Source organism: Talpa europaea (genome assembly GCF_964194135.1).
Source record: "Talpa europaea genome assembly, chromosome: 2".
NCBI lineage: Eukaryota > Metazoa > Chordata > Mammalia > Eulipotyphla > Talpidae > Talpa > Talpa europaea.
The window spans coordinates 65,829,743-65,849,191 of record NC_140068.1 but is presented as its reverse complement, the minus strand read 5'-3'; positions in this window follow the sequence as shown (position 1 = coordinate 65,849,191).

Sequence of the window (19,449 nt, the reverse complement as noted above, 5' to 3'; positions counted from 1 at the left end):
GAGAATACATGTGTTTTAAGAGACTAGCAACTCTTTGGGAAAAATAAGGGCACAGTGATCTGTGTATGATGATGTGGAATAAAAAGGACACAGCCCAGATCCAAGCTGAAGATGAACAAGAAACAGAAGGAACAATTCAATTTCCACTTGAGTGCATTTCAAGGAACTGTCCCCAAGAAAGAGAAAGATTCCTTTTAGAAGAGAAAAGATGAAAGGGATGTCTACAGAAGAGACTGAGAATATGGTACTTTTACTGATGACTGAGCATGAGATCTCCAATGAATTATGAAAGAGTGTCAGGGTATTAGTGATAAAAGAGGATACACAGACCCAAACAGAGATCAGCCTGGTGCATAAAATCCCCTGTGTTTCTTAGTACTGAAAATAACAAGAATGAAAGGTGTGGAGGTTCATCGTGAATGTGGGCCAGAAGTCAATATCTAGGGGGCAGCAGGTATATCTTGCTCTGAACACAGGTTCTCTCTTCACTTATGCCCTGGAGACCTTGTGAATAGAGAGGAAAAATCTAAACTAAATATGTGAATTGACATTTGTCACTTAGAGGTATAACAACTTTTCTTCAGGCTTATGTATTTATAAAATCAAGATTTTACTCTTTATAGTTTTCCATTTTGTTGTTACAACTTCCACTTTACTTCATAAATATGCCATTAATTATTTTTCTCAGTTATGAATTTTAAATGGCTATAGGATAATTTATTTAACCATCTTCTTATTGTTGAAGAGTTAAATTATTTCCAGAAATATATAATACATAAATTTACCCAAGCAATATGTCATTGAAAATACATTTAGAAATGGAGGTAAGAATCCGGGGAAGGTGCCAGTATTTACTGTCAAATTTAAATAAGTATGTTAGATTTAAGACTCTTCGGAGGCAAAAATAAAATGAGATCTATAGAAGTCAAACTAAAAACAGTTAGAGGTTAGTCAGTTCCTTGACTCTTTTTTTTGGAGTCAAATTTACCTTTTGCTCCTAGGGTAATTATTCCAGAGAAGATGAATCCCAACTTCTGCAAAGATAGGTCACGGTCATAAGTTAGAGGAGACACTATGAATCAGCAGCATTTGAAGTTCAGAGTTCCTGACTGCATAAGTTTTGTGAGTCTGTGGAATGCAAAGTAATTATATGTGGAGGATGTTATTGCTTTATATTCCCACATCCTATCTCTGGGGGCCACAGGGTTTTTGCTGTGGGCCAAGTCATTGGACCCAGAAAGGAGTAAGTTTGATGACTCTGAGAAGAATTAATTCTTGAGAATACTGCGACACAATTTAATGCTTGGAAAGAAACAAGTGGCATGTGTGTCATTAAGCTTTTTATAAAATTCTGTCTTCAAGCCTCACCACCCTGATCTTTACTCTAAGCTGTTCATGGATAGGATTATTCATCCATATACTAACATCACTGGATTCGGTAGAATTTAGTGAAAATCAGTTTCCCAAGTTGGATTGGGTTAAACTTGGACATTCTATAGGAAGGCATTTAATTACTATAATTGCAGGAGTATCTCATCTTCTTGCTAACAATAAGCCAGTAGTTTCAACAAGACACACTTGTCCTTGTCCTCAAGGAACACTTGGCAATGTGTGGAGATATTTTTAGTTGTAACATCTGAGGAAGAGGTAGCTACTAGCATCTAACAAGTAGAGGTCAGGTATGCTGATGAATATCTTAAAATATACAGGACAGTCCCCTAAACAACAACAACAAAAATTTTCAAATGTCAAATTCTCAAATGTCAATAGTTCTGAGGTTAAGAAACCATGAGTTAAGCTGTCCCATATAACAACTAGTATTCTTGAAGGTTTTAATGTCATTATAACCCATGACATATTTAGAAAATCTTAAGCCTCCTCAGTCAAGATGTCTCTATCTTCCTCTAATTATTCTTGTACATTTTTAAATATACATTGTGCCATTATATACAATGGATTCCTTACTCAGTATCAAAATTGATTTGTAAGAGAGGAGGAGGGCTTGTCTTCCTTTAACACTTAATTTTTACAAAACTTTTGTGTACATGATTTATTCCACAGCTTGAGAGAAGAAAGGTGTACTTCCCCTATAATTTCTAAAACACAGACTTATATTCTTCCTTGATACAGAGACCATGTCTACCATCAGAAGCTTTTATGTGACTCAAAGATCAGCAGTCAGTGTCACAGCTGGAAGCAAACTGCTTTACTTGCAGCAGTCTTTCCTAATAAATACTCTAATGTCCACGCCAGGGGAAAAAACAACAATAAAGTAACAACAACAATAAAATAAAAAAAAAAACAACAACAATAAAGTAACAAAAACAACTTGTTCCTCTAGGGGAAGAAGAGTGTAGGGTGTTAACTTGTACTTTCTATCCTGATTCCTCTTGTTTTCTCTCTGTCTTCCCACCTCCTGGGACTTTTAATGATCAACTTAGCTGGAAATTAGTGACATGTTGGTCAGAAACTACAGGATAAAAGTCAACCTCTTTATGGACATGTCACAGAGTTTTTCATTATCTAGTCTCTAATTGTCTCTCTCATTTCCGGTCTGCACTGGACTCCAAGCACAATTCTTAAAGCAGTGAGCCCCAAACTTGAGTGGCTGTTGGAGTGAAAACAGGTGAACATTAACATAAAGATTCCTGGGTTCACCCAAAAGATATTCCGAATGGAATAGATGCTTAGGATCCATCTTTAGCAAATTCTCTGGGTAATTCTGATGCACATGCACTGGAATTTGTAATCTATTGTTCAATCAACCCAGGCCTTTCTATAATCCTATGTTTAGATTTCCCTCTGTCTAGACTGTGCTTTTAAACTCCTCTGCGGTTTCATCCCAGAATTTCCCAGGCCTGCTTAGCCATTCCCATCTCTCCATTCCCATAGCACTTTGCTTACATGTCTATTATTAAAACAAATATAGTAATTTATTGTGCTGCAGTCTTAAACTAGTTAGATTGAGGAGGAGACTGATTCTTAAAAGAATCAACACAAAGAATACAATTTGTATCAAACTAAAAGTATCAGTTGATTTAACGTCACATTGAAGTCCTAGAGATTAGAGCTTCTGGCTGTAGAAATAATTGAAAGAATATCCTAACAGTAAATGTAACTTTGGTTTTGATTCTTGCATAAAAAATGGAAGTCAACATTAACATTTGGATTTACAGAAAGATTTGAATACCTGAGGAAATACAAGAGTAATAAATAACATTGTTATAAATAATAAAATGATATGTAAATAAAACAAATGGTTATTTTCAAGAAGTGTACTATATACCAAAATTTCACACTGAGATTAATTAACTAAGGCATATTGTGTTATAAGCACAATATAAATTGAGAGAGAGGCTTAATTCTTCTTGTCGAAATGGGGGAAGACATTTCCTTCTTTAATATCCAAACTTTTCTGTTATTCTCAGTGGGAATGTGATCAGCAAAACTAATCTCTAATTAACAGAACTAGAAATATTTTCTTTTTTTTTTAAAGATTTATTTATTATTTATACAAGCACTGGGTACAGTCAGAAGTGTGGGAGGGCGAGGGAATTCACCAGAGCCAGAGAGGGGAACAGAACAGGCAGAACGACCAAAGTACACTGCTGAGGGGAGCAGCGGGTGGCAGGAGAGATCTGTGCACCATGTGGGACCCTCGCCCAGTGGCCGGGGATCAAACCGGCGCTGTGGAGGCTGCGGGGAGCTTTGCAACCCACCGCTCAACCTCTGCACCACCGGGGAGGCCCGATATTTGCTTTTTTTGAAATTGTAGCCAGAAAAATAATGAGATCATCCCTCTTAAGTGTACAGTACAGTATTCTTAACTATAAGACAAGGTTATATTGCAAATCCCTACAATGTTTCCATCCTGTGTGACTAATGTTAGATACCCATTCACAGTAATTCCTGATTTCCTTCTGCCTAAGCTACTGGCTGCCACCATTCTCACCTCTGTTTTTGCTGTGACAGAGAGCCATCTCCCTAGGGAAGGGTCCATATTTCCTACCCCACCTAATGAAGGGTGACGCCGAGCAGTGAGAATTAGGGCAGACTCAGAGAAGAACATTTGGAGAGGATACTTGGAGGAGAACAAGAGGAGAGAGACATGGAAGTAGACATGTGGAGTTGAGACATGTGAGATACCTGGGCAAGACTCATGGTGAGAGACATATGGGAGGTGAACAATGGCAACCTTTATCTTGATTTGTACTTTAATTTTACTCTTTTTGCCCCAGACTTGCTTGGTCTCTTCTGCCTCTATCCTATGCTTTCCTGTCAGAAGGTCCTTTGAGCTTGTGACAAGTATTTAGGCCTCAGAGACCTGAGACAATCTTGTTTGGCTGGGAATTTACACACAAGAGGATGGGTAACTTTGGGTGTTTTATTGGAAAACTATTATCCTTTCTGTTCTTCTCTCTCTATGGACACTAATCCTATTAAAGTTTTTTCACACTGAGAGTTTGCTTGACCTTTTTTTGTGGATGGCAGAACTCATTTATAGCATGTAGATTCGGGGGTCCTAGTGCCTGCCCATTCAGTCTGCCCACTAACATTCTCATCTTTTGATCTTTGTCAATTTTATGGTAAGAATGTTACCACAGCGTAAGAATTTTTCCAGTAAATTCTTTTGTTTATAACATGCTAATAATAAAACAGCACAAAACAACATTTTTACTGTGTGTTAGACACAGACATATTTCTAATAATTTTATAATTCTTTTTTTTTTCAAGGTTTTTATTTTTTAAGATTTATTTTATTTGTACAAGAGCTGGGGTACAGGCCAGATGCGCAGTAGGGTGATTCACCAGAGGCAGAGTGGGGAACAGAACAGGCAGACTCACGAAATACACTGCTGAAGGGAGCAGCAGGCAAGACAGGAGAGGTCTGCTTCGCCATGTGGGATTCTCATCGGCCGGCCTGGATCGAACCCGCGCTGCAGAGGCTGCGGACAGGTTCACAGTGTGAGGCTCAACTGTCTGCGCCACCAGGGAGGCCCATAATTTTGTAATTCTTAACTCATAATTCACAGGCAAACTTCTGAAGTAGTCATTGATTTGCTCTTAATTTATAGATGAGAAAACTGAGGCAAATAGATAACTGACCCCCACAAGGTTGTTAGAAATGAAGACAATTAAAACACAGGAAATCTGAAAGTCTGTGTTCTTCACACCATGACAATACGATAGTGATTCCAGGTATAAATTCAAGATAAGAATTACTCTCTCAATGGTAAAAATAAGGTACAAATAATTCTTACATTCTTTCTCTTTTTTTTTTTAGCAGCCAAATGTATTACTAGAAGCCATTTGAACAGCCACACTGTATTAATTTCCTGGGGCTTCTGTAACAAATTACCACTAACTGATGGCCTAAAGCAACACAAATTTATTCTCTCATTGTTTTGGAGGACAGATGTTTGAAATCAAGGTGTCAGCAGGGCCACACTCTCTCAAAAGGCTCTAGGGGCGATCCATTCCTTGTCACTTGCAGCTTCGCATGTCTTGGATTATGGCAGCTTCACTCCAATCTCTGTAGCCTCCATGGAATATTGCTTCCTTGCCTGCGTGTTTTCTCCTCTGTGTCTCACTCTGATTTTCTTCTGCCTCTCTGTTATTTGTGATGACACGGGACTTATGTTATCCATGGTAACTTCCTCCTTTAAGATCTTTAATTTGATCCCCCTTTAGAGTATGCTGTACTGTACCTTCTTTTTCCATATAAGGTAATAGTCACAGGTTCTGGGGATTAGGACATGCGCAGATCATTTGGGGGGGGATCATTTTTCAATCTACTAAACAAATTTTCCATTCATCTGAATATCTTGAACATCTTCCTGTGTTCATCCATCCATTCACACAAAAATATTCATGAGAGTTCTATGAAGAATGGAACAGATAACTGCTTCATAGTACTTGCATTTTATGTGAAGAAACAAAATAATGTAAGAAATGATTGAGTTAATCTCTGTAGAGCCATCAGGTGATAAATGCTTTAGAAAGAAACAAAAGAAGCAAAGGGGGAGAGGAGGCACTGTGGGAAAGGATGTAGAGATTTGGTGTCGTGGTAGTATGAGGAGGTCTCTCTGAGAATAGTGTGGAAGGCAGACAAATGTCTTCCTAAAAGGTACCAAATTCTAATCCTAAGGGCCTGTAAATAGTACCTTATATGGTAAAGACTTTCCTAATGTGGTTAAGTTAAAGATCCAGGGGTGGGGAAATTATTTTTTGATATCCAGGCAGACCCTAAATTTTACAAGTGTTTGAGGCAGAGAGAGACAGAAAGATATGGACAGAAGAGGGGATAATGTGTATGACCATGGAGGTGTGATTGGAGTGATGTTGTCACAAGACCACGTGTGACAAGTAAGGGAAGGATTTTCTATAGGCTATTTAGAGGAACTATGAGGCTGCAGACACCTGATTATGGCCCCTTGATTTCAGCCCTGCCCCCTGTCCTCCAGAATTGTGAGACAATGAATTTCTCTTGTTTGAAGCCACAAAGTTTTGGTCATTTGCTTCATCACTCACAAGAAACTAATAAAAGGAAATTACCACAAATTCCTAAAGGAGGAAGGAGACATTCATGCATCTGGGGACTGAAAATACCTGGAAGAAAGAAATATCATGTCTAACATGAGGCAGAAGTATGCCTGACATGGCTGAAGAGACATAAGGTGGCCGCAGAGGCTGTAGCACAGTGAACAGAAAGAATAGTAGCAGGTCAAAGCACCTGAGGATTTGGTGATGAGGGTCATTTTCATTCATTAGAAGAAGTCACTGAAAGATTTTGAGTACAGGAATGATAAGGTCTGGGCTCTTACTCTGAGCAGCTATCAGTTTATAACAAAATGAACCAGAATCACTCTTGCATGGTATTAATAATAGACTACAGGGGGCTAAGGGTAATAATAAGAACAAATTACAAGGCTACTAAATATCTTTAATAGGCAGGTGATGGTACAAGTTAAGAATTTATAGGAAGGGCCTTGACTGCAGATAAACATTTTGTGTTATGACATTGGAAATGTGCTTTAAAACATTTCCGCATATGAGATAAAATGTATATGTGTGTGTATATATATATATATGTGTGTGTGCATACATACATACATACATGTGTATATATATTTGTGTGTATGTATGTATAAATATTTGTGTGTGTGTGTTCTATGTAACATAAAAGGCAGTTTTCCTACTAGGGAACACATTATACACAAGAGGGGTGATAGCATTTAATCAGAAGGAACTACAAGTGTTTTAGCTGTCATCTCTGATATGCACCAGAGGCTTTGCAAATGTTAGAAGCAGATTTTCACTTTTGGATTTAGTGGCTTAGTCATACTAAACATATACAGATTGGTAAAATATTTTAGCCCCCTCACCCCAGCACCACCGCTTTTGTAGGATAACAGAGGCAAGGAGGCTTTTTGCTCTTCACCTTTCAGAATGCCATTCAATGCATGGCACTGACATCAGTAACTTGGATTACAATTTTTAGTTTGACTGTGTCAGATATAAGGTTAATTGTCTGATGCTTCTAAAATATTATTGCGCAAGAAAAACTTTCATGTAAAAAAGTGGTTGCTAAAGTTCATCAAGTTGACAAAACAAGTGGTATAAGTAATTTTGTAACTGCATATTAATAAGAATTCAATTTATAAATGGTGGTTTATGTAGCAGATTTTAGTAACTGCCCAAAAACAGATGACTGGATCAAAAATATGTGGTATATATGCACAATGGAATACTACTCAGTGATCACAAAAGATAAACTCATGCCATTTGCAATGACATGGATGGAGCTGGAAAGGATTATGTTCAGTGAAATAATTCAGAAAGAAAAAGAAAAATATTAGATGGCTTCACTTATAAGAGGAATATAGGGAAACTGAACAAAGGGTCAGAAAGAAAAAGACAAAAGTTGGGGCCCCCCTGGTGGCACAAGGGGTTGAACAAGGCAATGTGGAGCTATCTGCAGCCTCTGCAGCACAAGTTCAAAATCTATACATTTTATTCAAAATCTATATATGAGGAAAGTAAGAGCCTGTCTTAATTGATAGAACTAGTTAAGAATAGAACTGGCCTTTAACCAGGACTTTAGACTAGCTAATTGATTGTCCCTTCTTTTGGATGCCAAAGAGGCCCAAGTTTATGATGTAAACTTTTGCTTTACTTATCATCTCAAAGTAAACACTCTGCAAAAATCATCCCTTTAAATCCTGCTCTTGAATACTTATGAATAGAATGAAGTTAAACCTCTGATTAGATGGGAAAATCTCTAAAGTTCACTCTCTTACTCATTTTATCTTTGCAAGTTGTACTAACTTGAAAAAAATCCATTAGGCAAATACATTGAGTGAAATCGCTTTAATCCAGTTTCCTAAAACAGGAATTTTTATTAAACAAAGGAAAGAATTGGCTCTATCAAACTTTTATTTCACTCTATTGTGAATGCTCTAAAAATGTTCCTAAATTCCCTAAGAAAATTGGTTTACAGATGGTGTATATTCCTTTATATAATCATCAACGATTAAAAGGAGACATTGATTTCTTTACTAGAGAGCGCTCCAATGTGAAAAGTAAACTCTCTCTCATTTATAGCATGCAAACACATGGCCTACCGTAGTGAATCACTAAAACATCTCTTTTGAATGAAGTTGAAACCTTAGCTTAATTTCTGATAATCAAGATAAAGTCTCTTGCTTTTGAAAATTTTTACAAATTAACTATGCTTGCTATTACATTGATGTAAAATAGATAAAGCAGGAAGAAGGTAGGGAGCAATGAAGATGGAAGGGCAAGTAGAGGATAAAGAGTTAAAGATGCTAGAGAGAGTTAGAGATGTACAGTTAGTTGAAGAGTTAGAGATGTAGAGCTAAAAATACACACACATACACACACACAAACTTATGTAATTTTTAAAAAGATTTTATTTACTTAGTTTTGTGAAGAACTGGGGTGTAGACCAGAGGTGGGAGATGGGATGAGAGGATTCACCAGAGACAAAGTGGGGAGCAGAACAGGCGGATCTACTGAAATACACTATTGAGGGGAACAGTGGGCTAGACAGGAGAGGTCTGCTGCGCCATGTGGGTCACCTCTCTGGCTGGGGATTGAACTTGTGCTGCAGTGATGGGCCTTTGCGGTGGTAGCTCTGTGACTTAACCCCTAGGGAGGTTAACCACCTAGGGTTAACACCTAGGGAGACTTAACCACCAGGGAGGCTCCCCCACTTATGTTAATTTTTAAATTAGACTAATGTGATGCATAGTATATATAGTAAGTACTATATAAATATGCATGTATCCTTGTATATGTTAACACACTTTTGCAAGGTTATCTGAAAGGCAACTATGATTGTGGTAGACAGAATTCTAACATGGTCCGCATGATTTCTGATTCCCTACCATCCTCTGGGCTTGATGGAATGTCATAGCTGTAATTAGGTTATGCCATGGGGCAAAGGTCATGGGATTTTGCAGGTGTAATTATGGTCCAAAATCAGCTGATTTGAAGTTAATAAAAAGGAGATTATCCTAGGTGGTAAAAGTCCTTAAAAAAGGAGTGTTATCTCCTGAAGAAAGTGATCATCTTGCTGGTGTTGAGAAGTAAAAGAATGCTTAGGAAAGGCTCACATGGCATAGAATTATAGGGTTTTTGGGTGCTAAGGGCAACAGTTGGCTGATAGCTAGCCTGAAAGTGGAACTTTAGTCCTACAATTGCAAAGGAACTGAATTCTGACAACAGTTGTGAACTTGTTGGGAGGCTTCAAACCCCAGAAAAGAACACAGTTCTGCTGGCATCTGTGAGGCTATTTTCACAGCACCCAGCTAAACTGTGCCTGGATGTCTGGGCCAAAGAAACACATAAAATGTGTTGTTGTATGCCTTTTATGGTAATTGGTTACACAGGAAAACAAATGTCATGATTTAGTCAAAAGTACATATGTCACATATTCTTATAGAATCACACAGAATCAAGACTGAAGTAGAAAAATTACTATGATATTCAATCATAAGGCTCATAAACTCAAATGCATGCAGGATTCTGTTGAGATACATGGCATGAAGTTATCTTAGAATTAAACAGTAGGGGCTCCACCTCTCCCATTGCTGCCATAGGGAGCCCACTACCTGCCCAGTTACAGTTTTTAAAAAACTAGCAACAGCAAATGTTGGCGGGGATGTGGAGAAAAAGGAACTCTCCTGCACTGTTGGTGGGAGTGGAAACTGGTCCAAGCACTATGGAGAGCTATGTGGAGATTTCTGGACCTACTAAACATAGAGCTTCCATATGATCCAGCAATTCCACTCCTAGGGATTTACCCAAAGAACACAGAAACATCAATTCCAAAGAGCACCTGCACCCCTATGTTTATAGCAGCGCTATTTACAATAGCTAAGCTTTGGAAACAACCCAAATGTGCAAAAATAGATGACGGGATCAAGAAGATGTGGTCCATATACACCATGGAATATTACTCAGCATTCAAAAAAGATAAACACATGCCATTTGCAGCAACATGGATGGCGCTGGAAGGGATCATGCTTAGCGAAATAAGCCAGAAAGAAAAAGAAAAATACCGGGTGGTCTCACTCATAGCAGGAATCCAGAAAACTTAAATAAGGGACCAGGAAAAAGAATAACTATAAGAAAGAAAATATCAAAATCAACAAACAACTAGGAAACAGAGACACTCTACGGGGGGTGGGGCAGGGAAAGGAGGGGTTGGGGTCAAAATAAGGGGGTTGTAATTGTATGGGGAATATAAAAATGAAATTTAAATTAAAAAAAAAAAAAACATTCTCCGGGCCAAAGGAAATGTTCAGAAATATCCTATAATTATATACATTTTGTGGACCGGAGATTAAGGATTAACCACCGAGAAGAATGATTACTGCACAGATTTCTTTTTTAAATTCCTTACCTGTAAAATATAATTTGAAAAATAATAGTCTTTTGGTGCCAACTACTAAGAAAGCTGATATACAAACATTCATCAAATATCATTGTCTTAGTTACTGGAGATAAAGATTTGAATAGACTCTATTCTTAAGAAACTCACAGTATGCCAGAAAGACAGACATTTAAACAAATAAATAACATTTGAGAACAAACAAACAAAAAAATGAATGTATCCAAGGTGTATTTTGGTTATAGGACCCTTTTACTAGACATCAAAGAGATTTTATATGAATAAAATAGGGTAATAAGCCATCTTATTTAGGACTTAAATGCTTAGGTAATTCTTAGTATTTTTATGTAGGGCCACCTAAGTGCTATTGACTATTATAATATTGTAATATTGACCAATTTATTATAAATTAAAAAAATGGACTAACATTTTGTAATTCACAGTTAATTAGCTATGTTTCTTTTAACAGTTTCAGTTTAACTTCCAAATAATGCTGGCAAAGGGTAAAATGACTTCCTCAAATGGAATCATCAAGACAATTTCCTTTGAACTCAAATAACTACATTTTTTCCTGTCTCCTAGAATCATTTTTGTATCATTTGGATTCATTCTAAATCAGTTGGTATCTATAATTTCTGTCATGCAGTTAACATATTTAGTAAAGTTATTTTAATGAATTAAACCATGCTGCATATTTCTAACATATTTGCCCAATTCTCACTGGTTTTGAAACATCTGACTTAATTATAAGATGTGATAATTGTATGAGAAAAAAAGTGATTTAAAAAAAAGTGATTTAAAAATGTTTTAATATGAATTCTTTACAAATTCTTAAGAATTGTTACCTGAATTGTTCATTCATTTACTAATATTTAGTGAATACTAAATATGTAAGTAGGAATGAAATACAGGTAATATACATGGTAACTTTTTTTTTGTTGGTCTCAAATAGTTTCTTTCAATTGGTCTTTTTTATACATGCATTTGGTCTAGAATTTTATAAATCACTTTTTCAGGAGGATGTTGGTGTGTTAAAATGCAGCAGTACTACTATTTCAAAAATTTTGGCAGAATCAGGCAATAATATTCTCTCTTGAATAAATAGACTGTATATCATATTTTAAATGTGAATATATGGTATATGTGATTTTTCACTTGTTTCTTCATTATGAGTAAATAAAACTAATGGAACTTACTTTCTACCTTTATTGCTATGATAAATAATTTTAGCACTATTCTTTCTTATGAAAATTCTAAATTATTTTCATAAATAACTTTCAAGTTGTTGCATTCTGAAAGTCTGTCTTCCATCTCTGTTCCAGCAATTGCGCACGATACCAAAAATGTAAAGTAAGTCACTACAAAATGACATGAAAGGCAGACAGGAATAAAAAGAAATGTAGAAAGAAGGGTAGAAAATAAACAGCTAAAGGAGGCAAAGAGCAAGTTAGAGTAACATAGCAAAAGAAAGACAAAAAAAAAATTACTGCATGCCATTTATGGATAGGGTCATAGCATTCCAAGGATGTCTTACTTCTGTGTTCTGGCTTCTGCTCAAAGAGACAGTATAAAAAAATTACTTTCTATTCATTGGATAGATATTCTAAGGTAGTCTCAGTCCATGACTTAGGTCTTTAGTCATACCTTTAGGTTAGATTTTGAAGAACTAGGAAGACAATCTTGTTTATGGTGAATTCATAAGTCTTTTTACTGAGGTAAATGCCATTTTTCAGTCAAAGTCTCATACCATACTGCCTCCTGAGAAGACTAGAAGGTGATCTCATCGATCCCCTTTCCCCTATAACTAAACCCTCAGTACTTGGAAGATTACTTGTAAGATGACTATTGAAAATATGTGCCAAGAATATTAATTAACTACTGTTCATAAGAATGGTCTCGAGACATGTTAAAAATTCAGATACTTGGGTCTCATCCAAGATGAAGTAAACCTCAAAATTTCAATCCAGGGTATCACTATTTAAAAAACTTCCTAAGTGGTTCTACTGAACACTCAGGATTCATTCTCAATCACTGAATATAGTCCTTGCTCCTATTCCTGCCTTTCTTCAGTAGCATCTAACTCTTAGAGTCATTGCTCTTTTTCCCTAAGTCTGTAATCTCAGAGAAGGTCCCTGACCAGAACTCCAATTTTACAAGCCTTTATAAGTATAAAAAATATTTGGGATGGATTTGGATGAAGTATGCTCATGAACTAGTTGCTCATGGTGATAACTGCAATGGCAGGAAAGTTTTTCATAAAAATGGTTGTCAGACCGGTGAACAGGCACACTAGACTAGGCACAGCAATGGCCACTTATGTTTTCAATCTGGTATTGTGAAAGTGTGTTGACAGTTTTTCTCTTTTACTAACAATTTATGGTTTAGTGGTCCAAGCTACTTTTAGAAAACAAGTATATCATTTTTAGAATATATCAGATACTTCTTACTAGCTCACTTGTTGATATAGCTATCAACTGGATCATTTCCATAAGCATAAAAACATGTTCTTCTTTCTCCACCTGAAAACACAATATTTTCTTGAATGTACATCATCTTCTAGTGCCTCTCTCATTTCTCTGACCCTCTTTACAGCAAAACTTCTTAAGAAATTATATTTTCTGATTCCTGTTTCTCTGTGCATGTTTTCTTCTGAATCACTAACCCTATCACAACTGCATGGAAATTGTTCTTGTAAAGGTTGCTAATGCTTCTATAGTTTAAATAAAGTGAAGCTCTTACTGATTATCAACATTTTATTTTTTAAAAAGATTTATTTATTTATTTATTTATTTATACATACAAGTACTGGGTACAGTCAGAAGCGCGGGAGGGTGAGAGAATTCACCAGAGCCTGAGCGGGGAACAGAACAGGAGAACAGGCTGACTGACGAAATACACTGCTGAGGGGAGCAGCAGGCGCGGCAGGAGAGGTCTGTCGCACCATGTGGGACCCTCGCCCACAGCTGGGGATCGAACCGGCGCTGCAGAGGTTGCGGGCAGCTTTACAGCCCAGAGCTCAACCATTGTGCCACCAGGGGAGGCCCTGATTATCAACATTTTATAAAGAGTTGTTCTTTATCTCCTCTTTGAAATATTTCCTTAACCTGGATACAAAGACTCAACCCAAGTTAGACTTTTACTTATACCTCACTAAATACACATTTCAGTTTTCTTTGCTTGTTTCTTCGCTCATTACTCCTATTTTCTCTGACCTCTGTGTGTCTTGTGCACCAGGATTCTGCTCTTTGTTCTTTGTTTCACACATTGGTAATTTCATGTAGAATCCTGGCTTTGAAAAACAACTTATTCTTATGACAGCCAGAATTTTTTCTTTCACTGGATGTCTCATCATTCAACATCAACCTTAATTGTGTAATAGTTATAGCAAGCATATGTCCCACTGCAAACTCTTGTTCTCTCAACTCCTGACTGACTCTTCTTCAGTGTACCTCTTCTCTTTATATTACAAATCTATTCTCCCGTTATCCAAGACAGAAACCTTGGAGTTCTTGACTCCCCTTTTTCACATCCCACATCCAATCTGTCTATAAAGCATTTTTGTCTCTATATTCAAAATACATCCAGAATATGACTACTTCTTACCACATTCATTGCTACAACCCTGGTGTGGGCTACCAAATTTCTTTTCTCAATAGCTTTCTATGTGTTCCTAATTTCTGCCTTTGCATTCTGTCTATTCTTAGTCTAGTAACCAAAGTATTTCTTGAAAACATCAATCAAATTGTATCTCTTGCTCTCACCTTGCCTCACAGTGCAAGTCAACATCAATTAAGTGACTTGAAAGCCCATCAGCTCTTATTTTTCCCCACAACAAACTCATTCTCATAGGTTCCTCTGGCTGCCTATTCTATCATATCAGATTGATCCTTTGCAAGACTTTGCACTTGTTATTCCCTCTGCCTGGTTATTTCCCAGCCACATACATGGTTGCAATCCGTGTTCAGCTCAACATTTCTTGTGAACATTTGCCTGGAAACCTTATTTAAGCCTCCTTCTATCCTCAGTACTCCTCCCCATCTATGCTTTGTTTCACTCCAAAATAATTACCATCATCCTACACATAGATATCTTATGTAACTTATTTCCTGTGTTTCTCAGTTAGAATGTAAGCTCCATAAAAATATGCATTTTATTTTGCTTTATTCATGTTATGATCCTCAGCATCTTAGACATTATTTCCACTTGAAAATGATTAACAATTTTTTGTTAATGGGATATATCACTTACAGAGCACCATCATTACATCCCTAGCACTGGAGTTTCTAGCACTTAGTCAGAGACTACATTGATTTTTATATTGGAATTCTTAATGAAATGAAGCATAAGGAAATTCCAGGGTTGCACAGATTGTTTTAAACATTTCAGTCTACCTGGCATTCCAGTGAGTTTCCATATTGCCTTCATGCTGTGTTTGCCGTTACACAAAAGTGTTGGAGGTTACACAGAAATATGCCAACTGAAGCTTAAAAAAGAGTGTGCAATATCTTTTTGAAATCCATAACTCTCATTTCCTGCTGTGCTTAATTTCAGAAGCCAGAGCTATTATTAAACTTTAAAAGCATTTGTTCTTTTATCTGGGGAATCATATTGTATTTATTTATTTTGTGTCTGTGAAAGAACCCCCTTTAAAACCTCTTCTTTGAGTGTTATACTCTGAGGATTCAACTCCTCAGACATTTCTATCCTAATGAGCCCGGCTGAACCTACCAACAGTGAGAACTAGTTGAAAATATTTTTGAGATGGTGTATTCATCAAGTTGTCAAAGATGAACAGAATTTCTGGGTATTGAATTTTAAGGGTTTCTGTGATTCAGACACAAATAATTTAGTTATAATATGGCTTTGTGGATAGCTGGAATAATTAGAAGCAACTTGGTCTATGTTGATTTGCCAGGTGTAAGAAAAGCTGTGTTGCTGCTGATATCAGCATGTTCCCTGGTTGTATAATGCAATCGGGCCATTTTTAGGTCATAGGAATGGTTTCATCTTGCTTGTATAGTAGAGACATTTACACCCGACTGTGTAAACTGACGTCACTTATTGTGTTCACAGGAGTTAGTAAGACGTGGCACCGTTGAAAGATGACTTTCATTACAACTTCTCTTTCAGTGTCTCAGACCATATTGAGAGACTAAGTCTTTCTCTGGGAAATTTTAATATTTAGTTGGAGTCTAGGTATAGTTTCTAAGAGAGAAATCTAAAGAAAATATATGTGATTTTGTGATTACTCTTTTTGCTTATAGAGCACCCAAAATTCTGCGTGATTTTTGTAAATTTCTTTGGTACTTCAGATAATTACTAAGAAGCAAGGGGAAGAGAGCGCCAGCTAATACTATACTACTGATATCAAATAACAACCCGCAAAAATTAATGACCTGCCTAACCTTCCATTGTTTGCTTTATGAAGTGTGGGAACAGAGTGATGAAGATAAAAGTTTTGTCAGTCTCTTCTATTCTTTCTTTGTATTGATTTTAGTAATGCATGCTATCTTCTTTCCAAAGAAATCTTTGAAGTACAATGACACAGTGACTTGACATAATTTGATTGAGAAGGTTACCATGAAAACCATGGCAATCTAACATACAATAACACAGCAGTCAGAATAATTTATAAATTTTATAAAGGATTAGGTTGTGATTATTGTAACCTCACAGTAAATATTGTATTAGCTACTATGGCATATATCACTAGGTACAAATGCAAATTATTATTATAGAATGAGTTTTACTCTGAATATTGACTAAATTGACTAAGTACATTGTAAACTCTTTCTCAGACAAGGTGATTTGCTACAGCAAGAATATAATTATGAAGGGAGTTGCTCCTAGCATTGAAGGAAAGTCTGGGAAAGTGGAAGAATATTAATGACAGAAGTTGAAGAAAGTGAAAACCAAAGAAGTCTCTGGATAAAAATGCAGATACCCTTCAAAGCAGGTAATATAGATTCACCTGCAGTTGGAGGGTGCAGACCAAGCAAATTTAAAAGTCTTTAAAGAGTGAGGACTTAGGAAAGTGATATGCAACATGAAGACATAGTACTACTGGAGTTAGATGGAGATTAAAATGTGCAAAAAATTAGAAAAGCAAATTTTATCTTTGCCACAGTTTTGTTCAAAATTTGACTGGAAGTGATGTCTTGAGCAAATTTTCCAGATAGAAATGGGAGTAATAAGTGAGATGAGACTGGCATATGTCAGAATATCAGAATATATTAATGAATATCTAGAAGTAGTTGAAATGCATAATAAAATCACACAAAAAGCTGCTTGAGGTTAACACACATCTGAAGCAGTGTGAACCTATAGCTCTGAATCACATACAGTGTTGTAAACCAATGTTATCTCAGTAAAAATACAAAATAAGAAATAAGATTTAGCTTCAAAAATAAAAATATATGAGATTTAACAAAGATAAAGATGAATGCTTAATGTTACATTAACTTTACCTGGAGAAAGATATTGTAGAGGGGTCAACCATAGAATGGAATCAGTGTCAGAAAAAAAAAATGTGTGACTACATTACAAATGCCATTGAAAGTCCAAAGAGACAGTTGGGATCTTAGTTGTATTTGGCAACCTAAGATATACTACGTCCATTTGAAATTTACAAAATAATGTTGATTTAAATGATTCATTACTCTAAGAAATTTTTTTGTACATCCTCAAATTTTTCTGTAAATAAACTTTTATTGGATACTTGCACATGCTTGATTTTGGGCATATGTTTATTTTATATCACTAAATGAAAGCTATACGCTAGATTCTGTACAGAATAGAGGGACATGCACATGGCTTGCTCTCAAGAAGCATAGTATTCCAGGAAAGATTAATTATATACTTAAATAACTATAAAAAATAAAGACCCTATAATAGGTTTCAAAGAAATTGTCCTAACACTCCACTTATTTATTTAACAAATACTTACTGCATTCACACATTTCCTACCCTTCATCTGGATATTGGGGATAAAACAGTAAGCTGAACAACAGTAATTAGTTTCATTACTCTAATGAAGCTAACTTTTAAAAGAAGCTTGATAGTAACCAAATCAATAGATGGATGCGTTAAATGTTGTCAGATAGAGATAAATGTATGGACACAAATAAACAATGTTAATAATAAACAATAGCAACAGGGTCAGGTCAGATTTTTTTTAGAAAGGGAAGTTAGGAAAGCCCTCACAGAAGAAAGAAAATGTGACCTGAAAAAGTGAGGGACCCTGTCATTACAGACTGCAGGGAAGAAATTTCCAGGAAGAGGAGCAATAAATGAAAAGGACCCAAAGATGCACTGACCCCAGATGTCCAAAGAAGAAACAGAGGCAAGTTCTTGGGGAGATAAGAGGGTTAAGAGTACAAGTTGGAAGTCAAGTTTGGGAAAGAGTTCTGGGAAAAACAGAATATGAGTCTTTATAGGCTGCCCTGTGGGACTTGGGCTTGACCCTAAGTGTAATGGATTCAGCTGGATGGTTCTGAGCAGAGATTTCAGGTTATCTAATTTAAATTGGAAAGAAACAGCCCAACAGCTCGGTGAAGAAAAGCTACAGTGGGAATAGGATGACCTGTGGGGAGCCTCTGGCAGAAGTCTTGGCGGTGATGGAAAGGTGAGAATTGCCCCTTCCAATTCATTGCATTTCTAAGATAAAGCTCAGCGTGTGTAGGATGTGTGGTATGTGAGAAAGATAAAATTGAAAATAACTCCTCATTTTTATAGATGAATGAGAGAGGATAATCTGGGAGGACAATATTGAAAGTTCTGTTTTGTACATGTTAAATCTGAGATTACTGTTAATGTACAAATATCCGTATAAAACGGGTAGTTGACTACATTAGGGGAGAGGCCAGTGTTGGGAAAATAGGGGAACTCAATAATGATGGATAGCAATGAAACTTTTTAAGGTGGGTGACATTATGTACTAGAGAAGGAAACATACCCAACATTGAGACCAGAAGCCATTAACATTTAGACTATGAATAAAAACGATTGTCAGTAAAGGTAATGAGATGCTATTTATGGGCTTGGGGATCAGGGAAAGGTTTACATAAAAGATACCATATGATTTAGGCCCTGAAGTATGGGCAGAATTTTCATAGTAATATTAATAGGAGAGTGTTGAGGCAGGTAGGAACTGTTTAAGCTAAACTACATGGGTGGAAAATTGTTGGATGCATTTGACAATCAGAGCACCTCAGCATCAGCCAAATTGGAGTACTCTTCATTCTCTGAATAAACCCTGTACATTCCTCACATCGGTTCCTTTGTTTGGCATTATGCATCATAACAGGTGCTATTTTTCAAAGCTCATATTTTATTCTTTTTCCATTCCAGGGCAGTGGATTAAAGCCCAGAAACTATGTTATTTCATCACGGTGGACACAAAATGCTATTTATTACTGCTGACTTTTCACTTTCTGAAGAAGGTGCTTTGCTTAGTCATGAAATACCAGATGGCAGTGATATACCAATTATAATTCAAGAATAAATGTATCTACAGAATAGAACTAGATAGA